We start from the raw sequence: 10,903 nt of genomic DNA, 5'->3' as shown, positions 1-10,903 counted from the left end.
AAAAATGCTTTTAAAACAACTATTTTTTTATTCTTAGAGCAAGCATCTCAGTGGTTCATTTAATCATTAATATAATTGAGCGAAACGTATAAGTTATATATATTGAATAACATATTTAATCAATTAAAATATATTTAAGTTTAATATAATTATACGTAACGTTGCTTTATCTGTATGAAAAATGTAATCAAATAATTTTGTGTTTAATTTAAAAACAAACTGATACATTTCAAATAAAAATACTTTTAAAACAATCACTTTTTTATTCTCAGGGCAAGCAACAATAATTAAATCAATCGTACGTATAACACAACTAAACGTAAAATTTGTATATTGAATAATATATCCAGTCCAAAAAAATATAAATTGATATGAATCAAATAAAAATGCTTTTAAAACAACTATTTTTTTAATCTTAGAGCAAGCATCAATGGTTCATTTAATCATTAATAACTGAGCGAAACGTATAAGTTATATATATTGAATAACATATTTAATCAATTAAAATATATTTAAGTTTAATATAATTATACGTAACGTTGCTTTATCTGTATGAAAAATGTAATCAAATAATTTTGTGTTAAGTTTAAAAACAACCTGATACATTTCAAATAAAAATACTTTTAAAACAATCACTTTTTATTCTCAGGGCAAGCGACAATAATTAAATCAATCGTACGTATAACACAACTAAACGTATAATTTGTATATTGAATAACATATTTAATCAATTAAAATATATATAAGTTTAATATAATTATACATAACATAACTTCATTTGTATGAAAAATTCAATCAAATAATTTTGTGTTTAATTTTAAAACGAACTAATACATTTCAAATAAAAATACTTTTAACACAATCACTTTTTTATTCTCAGGGCAAGCGACAATGATTAAATTAATCGTACGTATGAAACAACTAATTACAATGTAATTCAATTCGTAATTTAGTAGCGTTCTTACAATTCAATATACGTTTAATGCAATATCCTATATCATTAATTGAAATTTATATATTGTTCTGGGACATTAAATTTTTTACTGTCTAGACATATTTGTCATATTTACTTTATTTGCATAATGTATTCACGCATTTACGCATTCACAATAGGAATAATATCTGTTGAGGGTGTTAGAGAAGCCCTCATTTTGATACTCGCGCTCTATGCGATCGCGGCGCCTGTTCGCGCATGTCCCTATACGGGAGCGTCGCTGCGGTTCTCACTACTGGCGTTCCCGCCTTCTTCTTCATTCGCCATCTTCTTGTCTCCGCGTACACACAACGCTGTGCTGTATAATTCATACGAATAAATATCTGTACTGTAATCGGCCCGCATTCGATATCCTGCCTCAACAGGTTATGGGCCCAGACTGTAAAGCCATTTAGATATTCGGTTATAAGTGAGTCCTGTGAGCGGCTGACGCGAAAACCACGCGGAAGTGCAACGCGGAATTGAGCGACGCCATGGACGGACAAGCCGTTAATATAACGCGCATACCCCTGCTATCCAGGGAAAATTACGATACCTGGAGATTGAGAATGCAGGCTCTAATGACAAAAAACAGAACGTGGCCGTATGCCAGCGGAGATAAACCAGCACCACAGGCAGCTGAAGAATTGCGAGCTTGGAAGGAAGAAGACGAAAAGGCGAAAGCTGACATATATTTGGCGGTAGGTGATTCCGAACTCAAGCAGATTAGAAACTGCCAAACAGCCCAGGAAATCTGGCTTAAGCTGGAAGCGATTTTCGAGTCGAAGGGACCTGCGAAGAAGGTATCGTTGTGGAAACGATTGATGAGTCATCGGCTCGCTGAAGGCGGCGATGTGCAACGACACGTCGATGAATTCTTTGATATAGTCGACAAATTATCGGAATTAACTATACAGGTCAGTACTGAGTTACAATCAATTATGCTTCTACATAGTCTACCAGATAGCTACGAGAATTTCAGATGCGCCATCGAATCGAGAGATACGTTACCTATGCCGGAACTGTTGAAAGTCAAGATTCTCGATGAAAATACGGTTAGAAATCAACGCAGTCAGATCGATGAGCAAGCCATGTTAGCTCGGAAAGGAAAGCTGAATAGAAAAAAGGGCACTTACAAACCGGTTACTAAGTCAGGTGATAAAGAAGACGATTCCCAAAAGCCTTTCAAATTCAGATGTCATCGATGTCGTCGAGTGGGTCATAAGGCTAATGAGTGCACCGAAAAGGCTGAAAGAAACGGAAAAGGCTCTGACAACAAGGAGAAAGCCGCCATAGGTAAGGACGTTTCATTTCTAACCTCTACTAGAGATGCTTCATATTCCGTAGGAAATGCTCAGAGGAATGATGCATGGTGCCTCGACAGTGGATGCACATCCCATTTATGCCACGACAAGGAAAGGTTTGATGACATTACGGACTCCGAAAGCATAAAACTCAACCTAGCCAATCACGTATCCACCGAAGTAAAGGCGAAGGGTACTGTTAAAATCGCATCCACAAATGGAAGTGTGAACAGAGTTGTCCATCTGGAAAATACATTACACGTACCAGATCTACGAAGTAATCTGATTTCAGTCTCGAAAATCACGGATGCCGGAAATCAAGTCACTTTCACCAAAGAAAAGGCCACTATTAAAAATGCTAACGGGACCACAGTTCTAATTGCAGATCGGAAGGGAGACTTATACTTTTTACGTGAGGCCGACGTGGAGTCAGCTCACACAGCCTCAGTTGCTACACGCAAATCTTCATTGGCTCTCTGGCACGAGAGATTCGGCCATTTAAACTATAACGATTTACTGGAAATGAACAGGAAAGAAGCAGTCTCTGGAATTCGCATTGAGAACGACAAAACAGCAATCGCATGCGAAATTTGTTTGAAAGTTAAGCTCACGGCATTACCATTCGGTAAGAAATCTGAGAGAAGCAGCGGATTGCTGGAGATCATCCACGCGGATTTATGCGGACCCATGCGGAGTGAATCTAGAGGAAAGGCCAAATACTTTCTCACATTGACAGATGACTACTCACGATGGACAGAAGTGCGATTTTTGCACGGTAAGAACCAAGTCTTGCAGGCATTTAAGGACTTTAAAATCCTTGTCGAGAAGCAGACCGGAAACAAAATCAAGAGCCTCCAATCGGACAATGGACGAGAATTTTGTAACGAGGAATTCGACCAATTTCTGAAGAAGGAAGGAATCACACGGAAACTTACGACTCCGTACACGCCGCAATTAAACGGCGTAGCGGAAAGAAAGAACCGCACCCTGATGGAGATGGCACGCTGCATGATGACACAATCAAAGCTCCCTGTTTCGTTCTGGGCTGAAGCGGTGGCTACATCGAATTACGTGAGAAATCGTTGCATCACGAGAACATTGAAGGATAAAACGCCTTTTGAACTATGGCATGGAAAAAGGCCAAACGTAGGACACATGCGAATCTTTGGAGAGACGGTCTACGCATTGGACAAAACTCCAAATAAGAGTAAGCTTGACTCACGAGGAATGAAAGGTGTTTTCCTCGGATACGACGAGTCATCTAGTGGTTATTGAGTGTGGATCCCAGCTAAGCAGAGGACGATTATCACACGCGACGTGAAGTTTTTGGACATTACCCCCACGGAAGAATCGGAGCCACGCGATTGCGATGAGAAATTGATCCGCAATGAAGAAAAGACACCAACTTTCTGTGAACTTTACATAGATGAAAACGATAAAGAACCAGAAGGCGAGGTGGAAAATCAAGGGGGTGCCATGGAGGAAGACGAAGACACTCACACGGAAGCGGCTAGAAGAGGCCCTGGCCGACCTAAAAGGATCCTTACAGGAAAACCTGGCCGTCCGCGGAAAACATATCAACCCCCACGCGATGGAAACCGATCCTGCAGATCCAACAGAGAAGAAACTGTCGACTCGGATCAAGATGAATTGCTTGACTCAACTGAACACGAAGTGAACTTAGCAAGTCTCTCATCAGAAATTCCTTACCAACAAGCGCTCAATGGACCGGACAAAGAGGAATGGGAGAGTGCGATCATCGACGAGATTGAAAGCTTGGTAAAAAATGCTACGTGGGAAATCGTCGATCGGCCCGAGAGCAATCATGTCATTGGATGTCGGATGGTCTTAAGAAATAAATACGATAAAAACGGACAGGTCGAAAGGAGGAAAGCTCGCCTCGTCGCCAGAGGCTTCACTCAAAGACCCGGAATAGACTACCACGAGACGTATGCCCCTGTTGCTCGATTGGGCTCGATGCGGCTGTTACTCGCTATCGCAGCTATACATAATCTCAAGGTTGACCAGATGGACATCACAACAGCCTACTTGCATGGCAATGTCGAAGAGAAAATCTACATGGAGTTGCCTGAGCTACTCGAGAAAAGTCTAGAAAAAATTATTTCTAGGAGAGGTACCAAGGACGTTGTAGGAAGCCGGGCAAAGAAGATGTTAGAGGAACTTTGAGGCGGTGGAAAGGTCTGTCGTCTGTTGAAGGCTCTTTATGGCCTGAAGCAATCTGGTCGTCAATGGCATGATAAACTGGAAGAGAAGCTACTCGAGATGGGTCTAACTCCAACTAATGCTGATCCATGCGTTTATTGTCTAGAAGGAGGGGAGGATCCCCTATTCGTCTTAGTTTACGTAGACGATTTATTGATATTTTATCGTAACAAACGGGATATTAATATGATACGTAAAGCTCTGTTGCAGGAATTTGACTTGAAGGATTTGGGTACTGCACACTATTGTCTGGGAATTGAAATCACCAGGAAGAAAGATTCCATCACCGTATCCCAATCTGGCTACATTCGAGAGCTCCTTTCACGCTTTGAAATGAAGGACTGCAACCCCGTGGCCACTCCTATTGAGACGGGTGTAAGGCTGGACAAGGGCGTACCTAACGAAGATGAACTCCAGAAGAAACGGCCGTACCAGGAACTCATTGGAGCACTGAACTACTTAAGTATTGCTACGAGGCCCGACATATCGCACGCAGTCAGTTACCTTAGCCAATTTAATATTTGTCATGGCGAGCAACATTGGAAGGCGGCAAAACGAGTTCTGCGATACCTGAAGGGAACTTTGGATCTCGGGATCGTCTACACTAGAGAATCTGGAGCTATAGAGGGATTCGTCGACGCTGATTGGGCCGGATGTCCAGTAGATCGAAGGTCCTATACCGGATTCGTATTCACATTGAATGGTGCCGCAATAAGCTGGGAGTCCAGAAAACAGCGCACCGTTGCCCTATCCTCCACCGAAGCGGAGTACATGGCCCTAACCGAGGCCACGAAAGAAGCCCTGTATCTCCAAGGGTTTATGTCGGAACTTGGAGTGTCTAATCCTGGAAGGATTCGAGTAATGAGCGACAATCAAGGAGCCCAATTGCTGGCGCATAATCATACCTTTCACGCCAGATCCAAACATATTGATATAAGACATCACTTTGTGAGAGAAGCTCTACATGAAGGCCATCTGGAAGTAAAGCATATATCTACGGAGAGGATGCCAGCGGACTTTCTCACCAAAGGTCTACCCAAGGACAAGCACCGTTTTTGTATGGAATCGATCGGGATTCGAAAGACGACAGAGATTGAAACCGGCGCTGCTCTCGAGGGAGGGTGTTAGAGAAGCCCTCATTTTGATACTCGCGCTCTATGCGATCGCGGCGCCTGTTCGCGCATGTCCCTATACGGGAGCGTCGCTGCGGTTCTCACTACTGGCGTTCCCGCCTTCTTCTTCATTCGCCATCTTCTTGTCTCCGCGTACACACAACGCTGTGCTGTATAATTCATACGAATAAATATCTGTACTGTAATCGGCCCGCATTCGATATCCTGCCTCAACAATATCCGCTAAACTTTAATATCTGATGCATATGTAAAATCATTTTCAAATGTCAAGCGATGTCAAGTAAACGGAAAAAGAACTAACTACGTCAATGCATAAATGTCAAGGTGCTATGTATGCCAAGTTTGTCTGGAACTTTCCGTCAAGCTTTTGAGTAAAATATCTCTGAAACTTTTAACCAGCTTTCTGATAATTTGAGGGCATTTTTCTGACATAATCGATATAAGCTGTCGATTGCGAGCTGTTTAACCAGTCCGAATAAAATTGGTACAGTCAATTCCGAGATTTTGATTACGTAAAAAGTGATATTTTTTGCGTTCTATTTTCAATTTTACTCATACTAACACATTCAGTGATTTTGTCCCTCAAAAGGTTTTTAGAATGTGTACTATATTATTAAAATTATGCAATGTAAGTAAACATTGATATGCATACAATATATACGTAATAATTTCTGATGACGCCGGCAAGACAAACCAGAGAGCGTGGACGAAGAGGAAAATAGGGAAAGAGAAAGGAAGAGGGAGAGGGAGATTGAGCTTTATTAGCCTTCTCTTAGCTATTTTTTATATCAAATGTCTTTACATCAATTCTCAATTCTTCTACATAAGGTACAATATATTCTTTTAACATACGTTTAAATAGTTCGATTCTTTCACATTGCTTTAATTCTGTCGTTATACATACCGATAAGTCTATATATTGACCTAATTTACCTACTAGATCGATAATAATGCGCGCGCGACTTATCGGAAATCAAGAGCTATCTACCGTTAAAAGTAATAAAAGTTACGTTTCTCTGATTGAGAGACGACGACGTATAGTATCTTAATAAAAAAATTTTCACATTTGGACTTTGGGTCGAAATATCTCCGCTCGTAGAGCACGTAAGGGAAAAGTAAAAACACTTTTATTATATAAATCGACCCCAAGCTATCGATCAAGCCTACTTAGAACTTGATCCGTTCACTCGTTATTGAGATCTTAACATCTCGAGTATTCGCAACTCGTCGCATCGCGTAAAAGAGTCACGGTGCGGTCTCGCTTCGCGTGTACTTGGCGCGAGACACTACCGTGTCTCTTGATTCGTTTGGATGTATTCTTAACATTTTACGGATATTTTACGGGTATTTTACGGATATATATAAAATAAAAAATATTATTTTTGAAGATATTTGTTCACTGAAAAATGAGCGGGTCGAGTATCAATGTGCAAAAGGCATCTTTACGTAAAAACAAAAATTTGGGGTTAATTAATTATTAATTTCGTTAATTATTAAAAAAGTAATTATAAATTTAGGTGTAAAATTGTATCTAATTCTTCTTGGGTCTTATGTAACACTTTCTCTTTATTTTTTTTTATACGTTTTAATCGACGCATTTTTGTCCATTCGTACAAATGTTGAAATATAGGACATGCATAATTTGGCGAACAATATTCAGTGGCAAACTTCAAAGCTGATTCAACTTTCTCAGCCCATCAAATTTTAATGCACAATAGCAGCCAAACAAACCTGTGAAATACGTACGATTTACATTGAGTAATTGCAGTGAATCAGTCTAAATGAAAATATGCATATTTACCGTATTTCACCATTTCTGGAATCAAGAGAGTAACAACATGAAATTGATTCCAGTTTTTCCGTGCACAAATCAGTATGAAAATAAAAAAGTAGGTAGTTTAAGAATATTATTTTCTCGGCGTCGTCAAGATCTCCATATGTCATTGAAGGTGTACTATGGGTGTTATTATCCCATTTGACCCATTCCTCTCGCTAAGTCGAAACACTTTGTTTCACGTGCGGTCACTCTCGGCAAGATAGATGCAGAAGGAATATTATAGAACCACGAGTTCCATTCAACACAATCTAATATCTGAGAACAACATTGAAATCATTATTTCTAATGCCAAGCATATGAATACTAGTGCAACTGCAGTTTATTTGTATAAAAGGTACGTTACCATCTTCTTGTCAAAAAAATATGCATTCAAGTAGTTTATCCAATCCGTAGTGTTGATACTTTTAAATGCTAATTTACAAAAATAATATTTAAGAAATGGTTTGAATACTGAGGGTCCGCCTAACATATTTTCCAAATGATCTAAGAGTACATATCCCACTTCGTAAGGCACATATTTAATAGCTCTGTGAGGCGACCAACCCGTCAAATTGGGTAATAAACATCTTTAGCAAGCCGATATTTGAAAGATTTTGGATCTATAATACAATTTCAGAAAATATTATCCAATAAGAATGCAGAAATTTGTGTGTGTTTATTATGTATTATACAATATAGAATATTATTATTTTTGATAACATTATTTCTTATTTTATTTTCAAAGTTAAAATCTTACTATAGCATTCAAATTCGTTAATCCTTCCCTTTCGAGATAAAGACTTTATGTCTTCACAGAACCATATTTTGCTTTCAATTTTCCTGCTAATAAAAATGCTAAAACTCTTATTCAACCACAAATGCTCATAATTCAAACACGTACGTAACTGAATTTCCTGCCCACAGCTCTGTGAAACATTTCGAGCGAATTTCCTGATAGAAGAACGATCTCCGCCAAGTAGTGTCGGCGAAATAAATATCACGCAGGGACATTTTATTTCGAAATGTGCCACACTTGGTGGAAGCACGCATATATCGTATCTGCCTAGAGATTTCATTTTAAATGTAATAACAAAAAAGTAATTACAATAAACAAAGAAGATTGACAATCCACAAAAGAAAAATTTGTTATATGTATAAATTTAAATAAACATATCAAAAAATAAATGTAAAGCAACTTAAATTTAAATTAATTTAAATAAATAATATATATCAAGATATTTAGCTAATATTTTATTATCCCACACACACACATATATATAAGGTCCACACAAACGTTCGGCAATTTCTAACATATGATTTCAATCGTGGCAAAATGAAACGTATTCATACACGTGTCAATAAATTTGTTTTCAGCAAATACATCGGTCCTATTATTAAGACGTCTTTTCTCTAGTGAGCCCACAGCAATAATCACCGCATAAGATGGTACCGGTCTACTTTGAAGAAATGTATATACGGCTATATCCGGGCCTTCGCATATACTTTCTAAATGTGCGGACGTAACAACTTTAAAATTTTTGGGTACTGAAATCTAAAAATGTTAAAAATTAGTCAATAAAAATTAAATATATATTTTATTTTAATTTTATTAAAGTAATTTATAAAATATAGAAAATTAGGATAGAAAATTAATATAGGAATTCACGTTTATATATATATATATATTATTATTGATAAAAATAATAAAAATTTGGAGAAATAAGAATGGAATGCTTTAGTAAAAAAAATTAAATATTTATATATATAAATTTTTTTTACTAAAACATTCCATTCTTATTTCTCCAAATTTTTATTATTTTTATCAATAATAAATTAATCAAATATCATTAATTTCATGTAAATGAATAAATGAATGAATGCATAGAAATACTAACTGGTATTGCTTTTATATAAATTCTTACCGTAGCTGAGTACGTAAATTTGACAGATAGAGTGTCCTGGCAAGGAAATTATGCTCTGGCGTGTATATATTAGCTAAAAAAGTACTTTTATACACTTTGTTCACGTAGAAAAAATTCATTTATCATGCAAAATAATATCTTTGTTTAGCCAGTTTACCTTATTGTTAGACAATAAGAAGGGATATAAACACCATCAGAGTAGTTTGCGCAGGTGTTAGCCAACGTAATGCAGGAGAGTATGGAGTTGTTTCATATTTAATTTGAATTCTACATCTGAAAAGTATCGTATTATCAGTATATTCAATTCTTACATCAATCATTTTTAGTAATTATATCTTTCTAAAAATATCTTATATTAACTTAGTGTTATAAGTAGCACCAGCGCATCAGTTTGTGGTAATTGTACGCAAAATGAACTTCCAAAAGCATAATTAATTTTATTATAATAATTTAAATGTGTTCCATTAGACATGTCTGTGACACTTGATATAACAAGTCCAAGGTTATCTAAATATTATTTATTCGATATTACATATTAATAACCAGTCAAATTTTTTGTTCGATATAAAAATATATCTATAATACTCACTATCTCATTTATATAATTAAAGATGCACTTTTAATAGTAAAACTCGCTGTTCCTTTAAGAACTTTTTGATTAAAATCTACAATCAATTCTAAATGAGTATGTATTACACGTGCCAATTCTTATAACTAGAAAAAAAAAGAAATATAGGTAAGCAATAAATAATGATAATTAAGTGTGATGAGTAAATACACGACAAAAAATGATAGATATATATTGCAATTAAAATTATGATAGTATTTGCTTGTAATATCATTTGTAAAATGCAAACAACTTCCAGACTTTATTTATACTAAATACAATATATTTCATGCATTTAATAAGACAACATAATGCGCATTATGTTGTCAGTTAATTAATACTGTGAGAAAATAATGCAATTCTGTAAATTTTTAATTATTAGGAAAGCTAAGGATATGTGCAGTAGTTTCGTCTTTCAAACAACTTTATGAATTCTGTTCTTTATTTTATTACATTTTTTAAAGAAAAAATAAGTAAATAAATTTAACGTTCTTTATATGAATAATGCTTAAATAACTAATTTAATAACTAAAATACCTGGTTTTGCAAAAGAGTGTGGAGAGAGAGAGAGAGAGAGAGAGAGAGAGAGAGAGAGAGAGAGAGAGAGAGAGAGAGAGAGAGAGAGAGAGAGAGAGAGAGAGAAGAGTATGGCACGCCGTTTTACTTTTTAATGGCATCAATAATATTCTACACAATATAAAAGTTTCCAAAAATAATTGTTCTAAGAAAAATAGCGATTCTTACTAATGATTTTAAATTATGTCGAACATAATAAAAATTGGACGAATTAAAATTATGTCGGGACATAAAAATAATTCCGAATTTTTATTATGTTCCGACATCATAGTAATTCATCCAATTAAAATTACATCGGAACATAATAAAAATTGTACGGCTGGCCGTTTTACTTTTTAATAGCATAATA

General features: G+C 36.3%; 1 long non-coding RNA gene across 1 annotated transcript; it reads right to left on the bottom strand.

The window, feature by feature from the left end:
• Window positions 1–8,823: 8,823 nt before the first annotated feature.
• Window positions 8,824–10,062, bottom strand: LOC143901079 (uncharacterized). The gene is made up of 5 exons (XR_013257969.1): window positions 9,961–10,062; window positions 9,732–9,878; window positions 9,529–9,644; window positions 9,372–9,444; window positions 8,824–9,001 (listed from the first exon to the last, which is right to left on the bottom strand). It is a non-coding gene; the product is annotated as an uncharacterized LOC143901079 (long non-coding RNA).
• Window positions 10,063–10,903: the final 841 nt, after the last annotated feature.

This window comes from Temnothorax americanus, unplaced genomic scaffold, assembly GCF_048541705.1.
Source record: "Temnothorax americanus isolate GAGA-0224 unplaced genomic scaffold, ASM4854170v1 Scaffold314, whole genome shotgun sequence".
In the NCBI taxonomy this organism is placed as follows: domain Eukaryota; kingdom Metazoa; phylum Arthropoda; class Insecta; order Hymenoptera; family Formicidae; genus Temnothorax; species Temnothorax americanus.
This window is presented reverse-complemented; position numbering and strand designations above follow the sequence as displayed.